The sequence below is a fragment of the Rhea pennata genome, chromosome Z, assembly GCF_028389875.1.
Source record: "Rhea pennata isolate bPtePen1 chromosome Z, bPtePen1.pri, whole genome shotgun sequence".
Classification (NCBI taxonomy): domain Eukaryota; kingdom Metazoa; phylum Chordata; class Aves; order Rheiformes; family Rheidae; genus Rhea; species Rhea pennata.
In genome coordinates, this window is record NC_084702.1 from 13,092,378 (window position 1) to 13,111,713 (window position 19,336).

Here is a 19,336-nt window from a genome sequence, read left to right on the forward strand (position 1 = left end):
CCAAGTTCAAAGAGTGTCTGCTGTCTATGAAAGCAAGAATAGTCTTAAGAATAGTCTTCCCCCTCCCCTCCCCCCAAAAAAAGATGCCTAAAGAAGAAATTATGAGAGAAATTGGAACTGAGTTATGAACTGTAAAATAAGACACCTTTTTTGAAAATTATAAATAATTTAGCAACTTTCCTACACACATCTCACGGCAGTTTTTGACTGAACTATAAAATCTGTAGAAACAGGGATCTTCCATCCCATGATTATATTCAGAGGTAAAGAGAATAAAATTTTGCTGTTTTTGTCTTGCTAAAAACCAACCAACCAAACAAACTGACTGATCATGGAATAGAAGGATAGCCATAAAAGTTGATCTGCCACTACATTACAGCTCTGCTTTCCTGCTCTCATTAAATAAATAAATAAATAAATTAGTTCTAGGTCTTAAAACTCCTCTAGTGCTGAATGGAAGACTTATTTTTTTTTTTTTTTTTTTTTTTTCCCCTGAGAATGGGCCGTAAGAGAAGATTTCTTTCAGCTGTTGGCAGAAAAATAGTTACTTCTCAGACAGTTAAAAATGTTTCACTGAAATACCAGTTCTGGCAGAACTGAAGTATGGCCATTGACAATACTGTTCATTTTCACAGCTATGTGTTCCAGTGGAAGGAAGGCTGATAGCATTTGCAGTAGTCTTTCTGCATCTCCCATGCTACCTCTGTTAAGCTGTGCTACCATCTGTTTCTTGCAACAAACAGTCCTTGACTTAACTCGTCCTGCTTTCTTTTTCCACACTTGTTAGAACAGTAAAACTTGTAAATGGAAATATTTCTGTTCTCCAATAGCTTTCTATTTCACATGGGTGCACCGAACAATTTGCAAGTCACGACGTGTGGGCCAACATGACAGCTGTCACCATCAACTTGCTGCCTGCGTTCCAGAGATTTTTATCTCTTTTCTTGGAACAAGAATTTTTATGGATCACACTGACAAGCATGGGGTCCAGCCTAATAGCTGAATCAAATGAGGATACTGCCTTTAGCTTATGTATTTTTCAAACCATATAGAAAATGAAGCAAAACAAAACAAAGGAGAACCATGTTTTCCTCACTGTAGCTGTTACTACAAAAAAACCCGAAATAAACAAAAATATCACACAAAATAGGTGCTCTTGATATATAAACCAAAATATCATTGTACTTATTGTAAATACTTTGCCTTATTTAATATGTTGAACTATTTTAACAGATCTTTTTTGTGTGTTTTGAGGCTAGTCCAATTTTAATTTTGTACTATGAAGGAACGAAGCTGAAGAAACATACCTTAATTTATCTGCATGGACTCAAAGGACACCCCCACTTCATACCTGAGTCGAACATATCTTTGGTCTTACTAATTTGCTATGATCATTAGATCGATCTTGGACTTATTCCTCACCTGCAGAGTATAAAAGGGGTGCTGATTGTTGATAATGACCCTAGTTTAATGGCTAGATCTATATGCATCCTTGTAAATACAGAATGTTTCAAAGGAGTTTAAAGAATAAGGTGGGTTTTTTTTGCTTCTCCTATCCCCTCCTGTAAATTCCCATAATTCTGAGGTTTCTTGTAGGAACAAGAAAAATCAACTGCAAATTACTATCAAATCTCTTAACAAGAAAAGACAAAATGTTCCAGTCTTCTCCTAAATTTTGGAGATGAGAAAAATGAGGAACAAAAAGAGAGGTGTGTTTTCAGAGGTATTTGAAAGAAAAATACCTTTACAAAGGGCACACACTCTGTCTTATCATTTGTTTGTAGTCTGGTTTTGCAAGGCCTTCTTCTGGGAACAAGATTCACTTTGGGAATGAGTTTTCAGATCCATTTATCAAAAGATAGATGTAATTTAAAAGAAGAGTCTTTCAATTAGTTTCTTAAGATCCCTCTGTCCCCTCTTCTCACAGCCTTACTCTTACTGTTGAAATTGTAGCAGATGGAGGTGAAGTAGAAAACATGTTGTGCTATCTTGGAGAGTGTGTCGCTGAGCTGTTGTTATAATTAGGAAGGGAGGCTTTGTACAGACCTCCTGGAAGGGAATATTTCACAAACCACAGTGTATTAAAGCAACATTTAATACACTGATCTCAGAACATAAAACTAATAGCATGGATCAATGAAAGACAAAACAAAAACAGAAATGTGAATCCTGCTGTTCTGAGAAAATTCTGAAACTATTAAATTTAAAGGGGGGTTCTTTTTTTTAACAAAGGAGGGCTAACTAGAACCTCTTGAGAGACAGTAGGACTTTGTCAATTCTGAAATTTTCACCCTTTATCATTGCTCGTAAGGTAACAAACCACTTGTAACTAAAGAGAGTGAACACAGATAAGCAGATGAAAGGTCTGTGTGTGAAGTTTACTTATGAAGACTATTGTTAGATCAAAGTGACGGAACATTTTTAGAAATCCACTACAACCAGTAGAGGGAAATAAATATTTCAAAGTCACATTGGAAGCTCAGTTCAGCACCTCTGAATTGCCATTAACTGCAATGGAAGCTGTGAAAATTACCTTCACTAAAAGAAATTTGAGTTTTGTCATAAATGACACTCTGAGTGTAAAGAGAAACTAGTATAATAGGCAGTTTAGTGCTGCATGTGCTAAGATCTGTTAAACAGAATGGGAAAAATAGGACAGAAACAAAGTATTGTAAAGCAAAATGCACATATAATCCAAAATAAAATATAGAATATAATGCAGAAATCTTTCTATCTGAATAAGATGTGGACTCCTGCTTCTCTGTATGTGTGAGCATTCAGTATAAACTGTTGAACGATATTGCATCATGTTGCAGTAAGCGGGCACTGAGGTTACTCCCAAGATAGGGTAAAAAACATGTTAGCAAGTTTTGAAGATTTGGAGACCCAGCAAATGCACTCTGCAAATGAAACAACTCTGACAGGAGTGAGCCCAAGCATGTTGCCACATAATAGCTGAAAACTGATGGTTAGAGCATTTCCTGAGATGTCAGAAGTGCCATGGCAAATGAAATGTAACAAACTCATGTTCATTTAAACACAGAAAAAAAGAGGATTTGTCATGTTTTTGTTTGTCTTGTGGCACACTTAGCAGGGAAACAAGAAACATGCCCAGAAGCAGATTCTAGAGGAGCTTGAAAATTAGGTTCATGCTTTGCTTGACTTTGAGAAAGTCAAATTTGAGTTTTAGGGAGGCAAGAAGTGAACATCCTCTTTTGGAGCTGTGTCTTGGTCCCTCTTTGTTCCCATTTCTCATTTCCAAAATAAAAAAGAACGAGACAGAGCTTCACAGGGTTCTGCTGAAAATAGTAAAAATAGTGAGGTAGGAGCAGGTAGAAAACTGGAAAAAATTAAATGTGTCATCTTGAATTGGGAAGTTTCTCTTTGAAAGCATATGTGTTGACCTAATTATACATCTGTCAAACTGCTTTTTTTTTTTTTGCAGATTTGAAACAGACTGTCACATCTGAAGTGTTCCAAGAGGCAGATGCTATGAAAGTGAGTGAATGTTTCAATTAAAAGAAAATAAAAATACAGAGGGGAGAATGATCAGGGTGTAACCAACACTGTATCTATTATGTGTTTTATCCTTAGCATTTCTCCCCAGAATGTTGGTTTCTGCAGTTTGTCTTTCTCACCCTACATCTCTATGATAAAGTGAAAGCAGATGAAGTAGTTTTGGCTGGTCAAAAGTTGGAGAATTTTATTTCAGTAGCCACATTGGACATTTGTGACAGGTGCTACTAATTATGAATCCCCTTTCTTTAGCTTATTTTCTCTAAATTCTTATTTATGGTTTTGTCTGCTCTTACTCATGAGTGCCTACACATGGTACCAGCATAAAAAGGATTTAGTGGCCAGTCAGCTATGAATGAACATTGCCACAGATATTCTAAGGAGATGAAAGAAACAAATGCAATAGGATTTGTACGCAGGGTTTCCAGAAAGTTGAACAGAACCAGAGAAAATTGCATTATTTGTTGAAGGAAGTTCAGACAGATTTAAGTTGTAAGTTTATGGCTTATTGCTATTAGGTGTAATGTGAATTAGGTGAATGCTTACTACAAATTGTGTCACTTCTGTGTAACAGGATCTCAACTTGAAAAATAAGGGTTGTATCGAGTAGGGCAGCTCATAAAGCATTATACTGCTGCTCGGAAAGGAGAAATGGAGAAGTCAACTTCAAATTCAACAGCCAGAATTTCAATACACTTTGGATATTTAAGTTGTTTTATAATTGGGCTAGAATGATATCAGAAATTTAGGAAATAGGAATTTGAGAACTACACATCTCACCGTCACGATAAAATCACAAGAATTGTCAAAGTTCAAGGACTCAAAGAAATTGTGTTTTTATAAAGTCTAAAATCAGGCTGCTTTACAATATGAGACTCTTAAGGGGCCTGATTTCAGAGTCTCTCTGTGCTTGTGCCTGAAAACAAAATAAATAAAATCTCTGGGCTTGTTTAGCAACAAATTGAAACTTGCTTGGTTTGGTGTGAGTTAGTGTGACATCTTCAGAAGAGTTGTGAAAGAATGAGTAATCTGGGCAAAAAAAATCCTTCTTGCCTTAAGAATTAATAACCATGCTGGGAGCTTTTGCAATGGAGAAATTGTATCCTTTGATGACGCCAGTGACTTTGATGGAACTGGGTCATGCTTACTGAAGCTTTTAAGTCTTGTGAAGACAGTATAGGCAACCAGAAGGGAAAAAGTCACCATATTTTTCTATCTGCTTTCAGACTTTTTTTTTTTTTTTTTTTTTTTTTGATGCAGTTCAAATAAACCTTTCAAAAGTCAACCTCTCAAAAATTTAAACTAAATCTTTTAAAGCCAGTTAGTTATTGAATTTTTGCCCAATCATTTGTTTAAGGAGTTGAAATAGTTCAAAATGAATAGTTCTATTATTTTTGATGGTTTACCCTCCCTTGCACAAGAGTACAGCTCCCTCTTTCCCTTTCAAAGTAAAAGTTACATGAATCTTTTTGATCTTTCTCTCTCTTTATATATAAGTCTTATCATACAGACGCATTGTTTGGGAATTATTTCCCTTTAAACATGTTTTTGAAAACTATCCTTCATCAAAACATAAAATGCCAGATAATGATTTTTGATCAGTTTCCTAACATTCTTGTTCTAGGAAGCAAAATGGCAATCCTTTTATGAAAAGGATATCAGTTTTATTTGTTTTATTAAGAATATGATGACTGATTTCCACATTTTTTAGGACTAACAGTGTCTTAGGTTTTACTGTGCTTCATTGCAAAGACAATATAAGGTTAAACTTACTGCCAGTTTGACTGACATTTTATAAAAAGCAACATCAGAGATGTCCTGGAATGGTGGTGATTTATTTAAAATGATGAAGCAACTCAAAATAATCGAAAGTGGGGCAAATATCAAATTATTTAATATTTCATATTGGCAGTATTTTGCAGAGAAAATAATGTAGATAGTAAGGGGAAAACAACAACAACAACAACAACAGTCTTTATAATCTAATTCTCTATTTTAGGAAACATAAAATTTCTTTCCTGGGTGTTGTTTTATGTGTAACTAATTTCACTTCATTTAAACAAGCCCAGTTAGATGAAAATCCCCTAAGATTTTAAAGTAGAAGTTTAACTTTCATCGCCACACAAATAAAATACGTCCTGCTTGAGTTCATTTGTGTGTGCATGATTCCATTAAAGAAAACATGACACTTGTGCACCAGAAAGTAAAGCCTATTATAAAGATTATGAGTTTCCAATTTAGTTTATATATATATATATAAATAATAAACCCCCAATAATATTACATATTTTTTTTCTTTCTTTCCTACAGGCCTAACCATGCTCCTCTCAATTTAAATAAATATATAAATAAAACACAAACGATTTGTAATTAATTTATCCTCACATTGCTCTTGCAATGAAACTAGCTGACACAGTTACAGTTGGTTTGCCCACTTCACTAATATCACTGAAAATGTCCCAACATTGAACTTCTGGTTTGTAACTTGGGGACAGTAATCTTCTCTCCCTCTCTTTCTATCCTCCTTCTTTTCTGCTGCACGTCCAGGCAGTACATTAGTTTGGAAATAGATTGTTTTGTCAGTATTTAGTCCACTTTCAGAACAAAAGAGGGGTCCTAGAGCTACAAATATATAAGTAAAAAAAGTATCTCTTCTAGGACTAATCTCTTGTACACAATATTGGATCACAGGATAACACCCGTACCCTCCGGACTGTGTCACCTCTGCAAGACATTTTTGTGTCTCTCTGTCAGCCTTTTGGTATGAGAACTGGTCTGCCTGTTCAGTCATCTTTCCTGAGGGCTTTCAGTGTAATAGGTGTGATCTGAAGTGCTTGTATGAGATAGGACACTCCCAGAGTGGTTCCCAACCAGCAAGGTTCACAAGATCGGGTGGGAATCAACATCTAACACGTGCTGGTTTTGCCCAGGTTGGCTGAAGTAGGTCTGCAGCATACTTCAGTCAGTATGGAAACAGCAACAAATCCTGAGTGGGATGAGGATATGGAGAAGGTAATACTCCTAGTTCTGGGGAAGTCCAGCAAGCATGGGAACCTGAAATCATGAGCTGTGAGCTCACTGTGTCACTCCTACAAATATGTTTGTACTCGCAGTATTTATCAGAATTAATTGACTATGTCTAACGTTGTTTATCTAGAATAGGTGGCATTTTGGTACTCCATGTTTCAGACATCTGACAGAGCCTTAGCATGTTTTCAGCAGGTAGAGGCTGGCTAGCATTGGGGAAACTCAACTAGAGTGCTGAGTCCGGAGAGACTGTAAAGTACATTTGCCTGTAAGGAAATGTTATGGTAATATTTAGTGTGATAGAGTTTACTGCAAGATAATCTAAACATATACTTTCGGTCTTTCTTCATGTGAGGGAAACTCTAGTCCTTTAATTATCTTTGTGGCCCTTTACCTGATTCACTCCAGTATGTCTATGTCTTCTCCATTGTGCTTAGAAGCTCAGAGCTGGACGCAGCACTCCAGATATGGACCAGGAAGTGCTGAAGAGAGGGTGAAGAGAGGGGCAGGATCACTTCCTTCAACCTGGGGATACAGTCTTGCTGAAACAGCCTAGAATATTGGTTGTATTCTTTGTTACAAGGGTGCATCGTTAGCTCATGGACAGTTTGTGGTCCACCAGGACTCCTGGGTTCTTCTCTGCAAAGCTGCTTCTCAGCAGGTCAGCCTCAAGGCTGTTCTGGCACATGGGGTTATACCTCCCTATGAGTAGGACTTTATATTTCCTTTTATTCTTCCTGGTCCGTTTCTCCAGCCTGTTGAGGCTCCTCTGAATGGCAGTACAACCATCTTGTCTATCCTTTCAACTTTGGAAATAAGCAAAAGTTAGGTCATAATATGTTTTACCTTCTGTGGAACCATATACCCAGAGTAAGAGTAGAGTCTTTATTTTCATGAAGTTTCAAAAGTCAAATTTTGAAGTGACCCTTCTCTGAGAAGGAAGAGGGATTAGAAAAATCCAGAAGTCCTGGCGAACCCAAATTATTCAGTGATTTTGTGACTCATTTACTGCTCTTCCTCTAAAACATTATTATCCCTTATTGATGCTAAGATAAAAAGATATCACATGTTCTATCTTACTCAAATAGCTACTTGAAATCTCTGCAGAAAAAAAAACATATATATATATATATATATATGTAGTCTTTTGCAATCATTGCACTTGCTAAGTTGAGTGGCACATATCCTAGGAGTGGGAAAAAGAGATCCTGGGAATGAGATAATGGTCAGAAAAATCAGATTCTGATTCTTCCTTCTCAGAAGTTTATATCACTGCAAAATATCATATTCTCAGATGATGCAACTCAAACAGATTTTAATAATTCTATGATGATTTATAATTGCTAAGAATGTGATTTGCATATTTCTGTAGGTTTACTCTAACTTCAGAAAAACTAAACCCACTGTATTTGTAAGGTATAGAGGACCAAAGCAGTCTAAATCTGCTTATTACCTCAAAGGCATCATTAAAGGTCTAGGCAATATGCTGTAGGACAAATTGAAACAGTTATTCTAGTCAAATGAGTCCCAGTATATTTAGAAGCTATTACAGGGGAGTCAGATGGCATAAACATTCTGTTTCTCCTATCCAAAAGTCTACTAGACAACAGCTGTATTAAAAGTAATTTAAAAGGAGTCCTGTGATTTGAGTGCCTCCAGCATAATTTCTGTAATTTACAGCTCTTTCCTAATCGTTCATCAGAAAATACTGATATATCAACACTGCAGCTTTTCATGCAAATACAGCTCCAAGGGATTTTTTTAAAGAAGGACTTACAGTTTCAAGGTGGAATTTCATCTCAAGCTGATAAATCACCTGAAATGTAGCCAATATCCAAATGGTTGGATATTAGCTTTGGAGGTATGAAAGAGAGGGTATCCCACAGAGCTATGGACATATGACCAGAAAGGAAATTCAAAAAAATCTGAGGTCAAAAATTTCCTGTATTTCTTTCTTAATATATTTTGTTAGATGATTTGATTTAAACTAAATATGCTGTTAAAAGGGAACCTAAACATGGATCCCCCATGCACAATTCTTAACTTCTAGCTTATAAACTCCTCCTCTAGCTACCCATTTAACCATTGGTTATTTGAGAGGCATTAGCTGACCTTTCCCCAGGCTTGATCCTTCCTGGATGACATAGCTTGGGACACCCTGTGGAAGTCATCAGGAAGCTATGTGTGGAAAAGGGGCAAAAGGTGAATGTGGAACATGGAGAATACATGTTACCTTTTCTGAAGGGTTCACTGGCAATGGAGAGCAGCTGTGACTTGGAAAGTCCTGCAGAGACTGGAGTGGGATGGTGGTGGCTCTGTTAAAGGGGACTGGGGAGCTGCCAGCCCCAATCTGCAAAAGAGTCATTCTTTCCTAATGGGGAAGGAGAAATAACAGTGCCAAGGCTGGATGTCAAGGAGTGGGAAGAAAGCCAAATTTCCTAGCAACATTATGTTGGTTCCTGAGGTTAGAGAATGACTCCATTCAAAAGGTATCAGTTGTTCTGGGGATCTGCTCAAACATACTCCCAGATATTGCTTTGTTCAAATCCAGAGGTAGTAGTGGTGGAAACAGGGATCTCCCCATTTGCAGAAGAAGAAGGGTGAGTTTTGTACTTCCAGGTGAAGGAATATTTATTTCCTGCAATACAAAGAGTGGAATTTCTTGGCACACAGTTCCCAAAGGTGGAACTTTTCTAAGTCCATCTGCCTTTTCTCTACATTGGGAGGATATTGACATTTAAAATCTTCCTTTCCTGAGGACAATCTGCTTTCTGGGGTGAAGTAAAGAGGAACACTTGTGTGGTATTACCTTCCTGGGTGATAGCCTTACAGTGTCCATCCTGTCACTTTTCAACTTGAAGGAAGAATCTTATTGGTTTCTGCATTCATAGAGGAGAACAAGCAGTCCTGAGGTTTATTCTTGTCACTGCAAGAGGCAGTGGTGGCTCCAGCCAAGGCTGGAGAAAGGAAAAGTGGGAGCAAATCCAGACTGCCATGGAAACAGTGAGGAAACACTGGCAAGAGCAGCCAGAAGAGCCACAGATACCAGGGCAGGTCAAGCAGCTTAGACATCACTGAGTCCCAAAGGATTCTGAGAGGCTCTCAAAGTTATGTGAGCACTGGTGGTGAGAGAAGTCAGAAGATCCTAGCGCCAGGATAACGTCTAGACAGAACCACTAGCAAGAAGTTTTCCTCTATTCCTTTTTGCTCAATAATTACTGTTACTTTTCTTACCATGGACTAGTCTTACCAAAGAATTCCAACTTTAAAGTAAATAATTTAGAAATATCCACTTAAGCATAAGTAATTCTATTTTCACATGCACATATGAGCTAGTTTCTCAATCTCTTTTAATAGAAAATTTCCACAGCCCTGTGAGATTAGTCTCAGGACCGAAAGAAAAGAAAATTAGAAAGAAATGTGAAGTATTTTTGTTAAGAGTGTTCACTATTTTAATTAGTGCTTTACTTTTCCTTTAGTACTACTGTGTGATTTTTTTTTGATTTTTTTTGTTTTATTTCTTTCTCACCATGCCAGTGCTTTTGCACACTGTTTTTCAGCTGCAATAATTGCAGCTGCTATAAAATACAAAATTATATTCTATAAATATATTTTTATAAATATAAATATATTCTATAAATGCAATATTAATGTACAATTTATACTTTATAAATATAAATATTATTTTATAAATATAAAATTATATTCTGGGCCAGTGGAAATGTAGTAATGTTAGGCTAGAATGATAGAATGATAGAATGATATGAGGTATTAAAGGGAAAAGGCAGTGAAAGCTGCAGATAAAATATACATGGCAGGGGAATGGTGATGGTTTTTGTGGCTGAAGGATCTACATCCTGGTGTAGAATGTTATTTTGAGGTAAATGTGAGGTATTAATTTGAGGTAAAAACTCATATTAATAAGCATCCCTAATTAGTCATTTACTCATTGGAGCTGTTGTCCTGCTCTCTCTGTCAAAACTTTCCTCTATCAGAGTATGAGTGTTTGCCACAGGGGTTTCCTAGAGCTCTTGCCCAGATATTTCTGTCCTTGTAAGTCCATGACAAATAACTGCTGCTTTAATACTGCAGCATACCACTGTAGAAGCAAAGAAATAGTAATATACAGATCTAAAGAACCTACCAGCAATGTAAGAAATTCACACATCCATTTCAATGTTTTTGCAGGTGTTGGTGGTGCTTCTCAGTACACTTTAGAGCTGCCTGTCTATTTATGACAGCTGGAATCAAGTACTCTTCCTAACAGGCTGGATACAGCAACTATTGTATGGAATACCTTTTGTCAGACACGCACAATATGCTCTGCAGGGAGAGCTTTCTATTAAAGCGCTGTGCCACGAAGAATATACATAGATTTCTGAACATAAGCAGATTGCAATATATATTTTTTTTCCTTTCTCCTTACCCCCAAACCCTACCAAGGAATGGGGAAGATGTAAGATACACATTCTTTTAAGTGCAGCAAACAGAGACAGTGAACAGACTCAGCAGTTTGCCCTTTTTGAGACACAGAGGTTGGAGAAGCCAACAAGGAGACGTGTGCTGCTGGACCTTGTTCTAACCATCAGAGAAGGACTGATTGTAGAGGTGAAGGTTGGGGGCAGCCTTGGCTACAGTGACCATGAGATGGTGGAGTTCCTCCTGTGAGGAGGAAGCAAGTTAAGAACTAGAATCACAACCCTGGACTTCAGGAGAGTGGACATTGGCCTCTTCAGGGATCTACTTGAAGGAGTCCCATAGAGCCCCAGGAAGAAGAGGGGTCTAAGAGAGCTGGCAAGTATGCAAGCATCACTTCACCCATACTCTAGAGCGGTGTATCAGCAAAGGGAGCAGGAGATCTGCATGAATGAGCAAGGAGCTGCTGGCAGAAGAAGAAAGTACACAGAATGTGGAAGAAGGGGAGTATGCAGGGATGTGATGAGGAAGGCTAAGGCCTATTTGGAGTTAAGTCTGGCAAGGGATGTTAAGGACAACAAGAAGGGCTTCTCCAAATACATCAGTAGCAGGAGGAAGACTGAGGAAAATGTGGGCCCACTGCTGAACAGGGTGGGGGCCCTGGTGACAAAGAAACAGAGAAGACAGAGTTACTGAATGCCATCTTACTGAATGCGGAGTTACTTTGCTGCAGTCTTCACTGCTAAGGGCAGCCCTCAAGAATCTCAGACCCTGGAGACAAGAGAAAGTCTGCAGAAAGGAAGACTTTCCTTTGGTTGAGGAGGATCAAGCTAGAGATCATTTAGGCAAACTTGGCTCCCACAGATCCATGTGTCCTGATGAGATGCACCCATGAATGCTGAGGGAGTTGGCAGATGTTATTGCTTAGCTGCTCCCCATCATCTTTGAAAGGGCGTGGAGAACTGGAGAGATACCTAAGGACTGGAAGAAAGCCAGTGTCATTCCAGTCTTCAAAAAGGATAAGAAGGAGGACTCAGGCAACCGTCGGTTGGTCAGCCTTCCTTCCATTCCTGGAAAGGTGATGGAATATCTCATTCTGGATGTCATCTTCAAGCACGTGGAGGAAAAGAAGATGTTTAGGAGTAGTTGGCATGGATTCACCAAGGGGAAATCATGCTTAGCCAATCTGATAGCCTTCTGTGATGCAGGACTGGCTGGGTAGATTAGGGAAGAACAGTAGATGTTGTGTTCCTTGACTTCAGCAAGGCTTTTGACACTGTCTCCCATAACATCCTCAGAGTCTAGTTGACAGACTGTGGTGTCCCCCAGAGATCAGTACTGAGGCCAGTCTTATTCCTCTTATTCACCAGTGACCGGGATAAAGGGACAGAATGTTTCCTCAGCAAGTTTACTGTCAATACCAAACTGAGAGCAGCGGCTGATACACCTGGGGGCTGTGCTGCCATTCAGACAGACCTGGACAGGCTGGAGAACTGGGCAGAGAGAAACCTCATGAGGTTCCACAAAGGCAAGTGCACGGTCCTGCACCTATGGAGAAATAACCACAGCCATCAGTACCAGCTTGAGGCTGACCTGCTGGAAAGCAGCTCTGTGGAGAAGGGCTTGGGAGTTCTGATGGACAAGTTAATCACGAGCCAGCAATGTGCCCTTGTGGCCAAGAAGGCCAATGGTCTCCTGGGGTGCATTGGGAAGGGTGTTGCCAGCAGGTTGAGGGAGGTGATCCTGCTGCTCTACTCAGCCCTGGTGAGTCCACATTGGGAGTACTGCACCCAGTTCTGGGCTCCCCAGGACAAGAGAGACATGGAGCTACTAGAGAGAGTCCAGTGAAGGGCTACAAAGATGATTAGATGACTGGAGCGTCCCTCTTATGAGGAATGGCTGTGAGAGCTGGGCCTCTTTAGCCTGGGGAAGAGAAGACTGAGGGGGGAATCTTATCAGTGTCTACAAGTACCTTAACATGGGCAGTCCAGAGGATGGGGCCGGATTCTTTTCAGTAATGGCAAACAACAGGACGTGAGGCAACAGGCAGAAAATGAAACACCGGAAGTTCCTCTCGAATGTGAGGAAATTTCTTAATGTTTACTGCTGAAAGACAGTCATTCAAACAAATTATCAAATGGCAATGCACTTTGAAAAGTTTGCCGAATGACAATATAGATGTGATTTCTTATTTGATGATGTTGTAATGCAGCATGGTTGTGTGCTCATTTACTGTGTGGTAGTATGCTCATGTGTCTGCTCTCAAACAGGTAAACTAAAGCAGTGCTTGTTCTTTGCTATGCTCACATATTGATACAGCCTTCAGTGGCTGTATCAGTAGCATTTTATTTGTAAAGGCTAAATTCAGTGATCCATTTCCATGCAATCTTGTGGAGTAAATGCACCTGTCTATAACTCATCCCTGCATTTTCTTTCTAGCATTCTTTATCCTCTGCTCCTGAATCAAAATGCAGATCCAAGGTGGTTAAAGAAGGAATTTAGAGAACAGAAAGCTACAGGAGCTAGATACTTGCTAGAATTGTTGTAGAGGTGTTAAAAAAGTATTAATAAAGAGAAATCACACAGAAAAGTTGACATTTTCAGTTGAAGTTTGTTGGGCATGGAGTTTAAGGACCATGCTGTCAGTCAAATTATGTAAGGTCAAAGAGTGACCTTACAGAGTGTGCGAACTCAGAATGAGCATGAAGGACAACAGATTGCCACCAGTGGTACCCTCTACGACTTAGTGATTTTTATTCTGAAAAGAAGAAATATATAAAGAAAGTGGGAAGCTTTTGAGTCTTTAGATAACTCTCTGTAGGGGAAAATAGCCTACATTTGCTCGAATGGTGTTTTAATGGCCTTTTTTCTTTTCCTCCCTTGTGTAGGCAAAGCCATATGGATGTTTAATCATATAACTTCCTGTGAGGTAAAATGTGTCAAGAAAAACCTGTGCTTTCTATTGGGGAGGGGGGGGAACAAAACAAACAAACAAAAATTCTTACACACAATTATAATCAAATTGAAAATTTGTTTCCAGAATGAAACCCTTAGTTCTTTTTCACTATGGTCTTAGATGACAAATGGTATACAGAATCTGGGAAGCCAGAAATATTACAGATTTATGTATGCTACTATTATGGCCCCTGTTTCTGTGGCATGCATTTTTCAATCTCTGATTTTCTGTTTGCCTTGGAGATGAGCAGCCATTTGGCTCCGATATATACACATTGTGTTTGTCATCTTCTGCTAACTAAAATTAAGATATTTTTCTTCAAGTATCTGCTTAGTGTTTGGTTGCTTGCTTACTTGTTTGTTTGATTTTCATTCTTATAGAAACCCTAACATAAAATCAGACATGCTAGCCATACCTACAGTATTCTGTTATAAAGCTGAATCAAACCTGGCAAATTCTCTGTATTTGTCTCAGGACCTGATGTTATTTAAGTTCTAATGAGGAGTCACTGGCTATTTTATCAATAAGAAAACAAGTTAATGGAAAACAAGTCTATGTGAAAAATACAGATACAGATGGAAATAAATCAGATCTACATAAACGTCAGTCCTAATGATGCAGAAGAGGATTGCTTTCTACTCCTTGTTCCAGTCAAGTAGAAAAGCTAGCTCTGATCAACTGTGTTTCTCATAGTTACAGCGATATCCCCTAAGTCTACCTCCTGAATTATTGACATAGTTGAGATTTGTTTATAAATCGCAAATATGTTGATCTATCATTAAAGTGTTCCCTGTTGGAGCAGCACCAGCTGAAAGAGCTTGAAAGAGCATGTACCACAGCGTGTATACCTGAGTTTGCAGGCAGCAGAATTTGTTTGGTAAGGAAATTCAGAGGTGGCAAGAAGAAGGAAGACTGTTTATCAGAGGGGCTTGTTACCAAACAACAGGTGTTGCGCGTAAGTTTCCTACTCTGCTTTGAACACTTTACCTGAAGAGTTAATGAACTGAACAGGGAAAATCTATGTACAGAGATCAGAGTAGACATTTTCTAAAGGGATGACTGAGTTTCACAGAAATTCTCGCCATACAGGTTGTTACTTGGTAATGCTGGCTAGTAACAGGCTTGTTTCTACAGGAATAGTCCTGTCCCAGGACAGAAGACTCCAGCCTCGTTGTACATGCTACCCAAAATATGTGAAGTTGTTCGTTTTCTTTTTTTTTTTTTAACATGATACTGATGCCATTACTATATGGAAGGTCAAAAAATCACAAGCTTAATCAGTAAATATAACTTTGGAAACACATTTTCAATTTAATTTTAATTTAATATTTGTTTTGGTTTTAGTAATTTAATTTGTTTGAGTAGTTCTTGAACTATATATCCCTGAAGGTTGACCACTTTATTTTATGGCAAATTTTCAGGTCTTAAATCTATGTAGGAATAAAGAAAGAAAGAGAGAAAGCAAGAATAAGCTTGAATACTTTTGAAAAATTGGAGGTGAATTTGATATCAATTTTTAAGTAAAAATGCATATATGTAATGGAAGAAGGCAAAATTGGAGAGAACAGGGTCTTTCAGAATACACTGCTTTAAAATTTGGAGGGCTCAAATCACAGTTCACATATAAATTCCTCTTACTTATCTTTTCTAATTTTACAGTTGCATTAGTTGTAAATAAGCAAATCAAAGGCTTTAACTTAATGCCATAGTTGTAAGCATTAGGCTTTACCCTGTAACATACTAGAGCATAAATTAGTGGGGAAAAAAAATATTTGGTATCCTTTCGCCTGCCCTGCTGTGTCAGCCAGTCCCTACACTCCATCTTAGTGGCTACATATTGTTATAATGGACTGCAATTACTCCCTGGCTTAATTTCTGTTTGTTTGTTTGGTTGGTTGGTTGATTGGTTGGTTGGGTTATTTTGACCTTATTGTTTCAGGATGTGGTATACAATAAAGTTCCAAAAATGGTCGTATTGGCACCACTGAAGAGACTAAACATATGGCACAGCAACAGAAATGTTTTCTTCCAGCTCATTAACATTTCTTCATTAACAATGAAGAAAAAATACATCCATGCTCAAGGTAATCTGGGGACATGTGGGTCAATATTCATGGATTTGTCCAGAGCATCATGTCTGGAGAGGAAAAAAAAATAGCGGAGAAGACTTATTTCTAATCCAGATTTCCCTAATGATTCATGAAAATAAAGGGGAGAGGGATTTTTTTTTTTATGGTTGCTGTTTAAAGTCTCAACTGACTTGCAGTTTTTATATTGATTTTAGTCATTTAGCTCAGCTCAACTAGACAGCAGAGTGTGGACCAGTAATAAATAACTGGAAAGCTTGTTTCTCCTCATTTGCCAGTAGATGAGCATTTACTCTTTGTCAATTTGGTTTTCACATTCTTAAATATTATTCAACAAGCCATTATCAGCAAACCATCAGCTGCCATATTTTCTCTATTCCATTAATTCTTGAATTAAACATATCAAAACAAAGTTACAGCTTGATTATCCATATCTTTCATATTGAACTTGTCAGACAGAGCTATCATTATTTTATAATCTTGATCTTTTAACTGTTTTCTAGCAGCTAAAAATAGGAAACATATATTCCACTGAATAAAATCTCACAGCTTAATTTTTCCATCTTTATTAATTCTGAATATCTGCAATCTGCAAACACAGTCACATCGTTGCAGTTCATTGGTTGTGTCCTCAGTATTGCCTACTAATGATCTTTATTATCTAGTCTGTGGCTGTTGGGAATAATGTGAAATAGAAAAGTAGAATTTGAAGCAAATGTTTGAGGTCGCTTATTGAACTGGAATTTCGGTCATGAAATTACCTGATAATGCAACTTCAGTTTAAAATGAAGGCAAGATACTACTAAACATAAGAGTGTGATATAAAGGAATTGGAGCATTTGAAAATATTATATTATAAACAGTAAAATATGTAGAGGCAACACAAAAAGTATCTGTAAGTTCACGAGAAATAAGGGAGAAAAAAGAAGACCAAAAAAAAAGTCCAGCACAGATCCATAGTCAATGAAGAATGTAGCTGACTCATGAATATCACCCATAGGAACTAGAATAGTCAACTTCTTTTTTTTTTCATTTTTGAGAAAAAGAAAAGACCACTTTTTTTTGACCCATATTTAATTTTAATTTCGTTAACAAGATGTTGTTTATTGTGTTAGGTACTGAACTATTTCTTTTTTCTGTTTCATTATTATTTTAGTTGTTAACCAGAGCTTTAGTGGTACATGATGGCAGAAGGTACTTCCGTACTACTACCTACCTGCAAAACAGGTTGCAGGCAGGATCATGGGACAGGGAGAGGGGAAGAGGGGAATAGTGCAAACAGGAATGTCAGAGTGATAAAGAAGTGAAACAAATCTATCAAAGACAGTTACAGTTGAACTGAAAAACAGACGTTTTGGTTAGTACTCTTGCTAGCCTTTGCTAGTCTTGAAGCAACAAAATTTTCTTCTACTTTGGTTCCAACATGATTATGATAATCACCGGGTCCTTCTCTCAACCTAAAGGGAAAGCAAGTAGTTTTAGAAAACTGCTCTCCAGTGAGAGAGATCTGAGTTATTTCAAAAAGCTGAGGGGAAAAACACAGATTTACAGAAACTTCCTTCCTTGCTTTAAGCTGAAACCCTTACTAGTAACTTTGTTCTTGGGTGGTGGGCAGCTTCTGGATGTCAAGAATAACAATAAGGCATAGCAGTGTGTGTAGAAACACTTCTAAAAATCTTTTATTCAAGCAAATAATTTATTATCAATAAAGCAATTATTCAAGTTTTCTGGACTATTGATCAGATAAAAAGGATGTATTTTCAGCTTTTGGACCGTATGGATTTAAGTCAGAATGGAAAGTTGATTCATACAAGGTGTTTAGTTCTGGTTTTGAAAAATGTCTCAGAAATGTCAAATAACTATTTAAATAGAGTTGTGTGTCTTTAACTAAACTGAATCTTCAGTGGTGCATGCATGACAATAGCTAATATCATGTTCCAAGCTAAAATATTTTTATTCAAGGCAAATAATGAGAGAATTTTTTGAAAGTGGAAAAAATATAGCTGCAGAACAAAATATCACAGTAGCTATCAAACACATACATGAACTATGCAGATGTCTTCGTAGAGATTTGTGGTACCTGAGTATGAGGCCTACTAGAACATACCACAAAGTAGGAATTCCCTCATGAATGACATGAATGACTTTTCATCGTTTTCTTCTCCACAGCAACTACCATGCTTGTTAGATTATAATTAGGACATTGGAAATGCAACAAATGAAACTACGACAAAAATATTATCACCTCTCCAGAGCTAAGCTCTGAGAGCTGGAGGGAAAAATTCATACAGTGATGGCCTTACCAGGATCATCTGCTCTGAAAGTCAAGCTTGTCATTTGCTCTGCATGCACACTTTACATTCTGTATGATCCCAACAAGAGTCTTATTCAAGGATGCAGATGATTTTCAGTTGCTTATCACTGTATTGACTGTGCACTGTTCTTAAATATACATCCTTTGTCATATTTCTCAATTTATTAAAAGCAATCTTCTGTATTGTTAGATGCTCCATATAAATCCTTACCGTAGCTTAAAGAAAGGACAGTATTCAGATGGGAACAGCGATGGTACCTTTAGTATCTGATATCAGTCGCAGGCTGCTGGTGAGAAATTCAAGACATTTGTTGAAAACAGGCTCCTCTTGGGCATCCCAGAACTTTGCAGAGTATCAGAATGCAATATATTGTATCAGTTTTAGAGTATCTGGGCTCTGCTCAGAAAAGCACTGTCTAACAAAATGCTGATGTCTTTCAGAACTAGTTGATTTTCATTTAAACTTAAGTATATGCTAAATCATCTTTCTAAACAGGGACCCAATGGGTCGCTATCAGCAATATTAACTCAGACCAGAAGATATCAGTAGCTCTAGGGTATCTATTCCATTCAAGCTGGCATGCAAGGGCTTGGTTATGAGACATGATCTTTCAGAAATATTCTTCAGTAATAAGCCTAGTGTGGGTTTTTTTGTTCTCTCTTTTTTTTTTTTTTTTTTTTTTTTGTTTTTTACTGATTTCTTTTAAAATAAAGACATGAAATACCACTTTCCCAGCATGATTTTGCACCATCTCTCAAATGGCAATGAAAATAACAAATATCTTCTTTTCAAAAGCAGCGTATGTTTGGGAATAAGTGTGCACACAAATCAAGAAATTCCACACTGTTTTCCCCAAAGCCAGTGAAACCCAGTCACATCACAAATTCATGCTAAAACATAAAAATTTTAGAGATGACATAAATAAAGTATTGTTTGTCAAGGTGGTTGTATTACAATTACTTTGGGGGCCATAACTGAATTTCCTGTTTTATGTGTGAAAATACATCCTTCTGTATTAA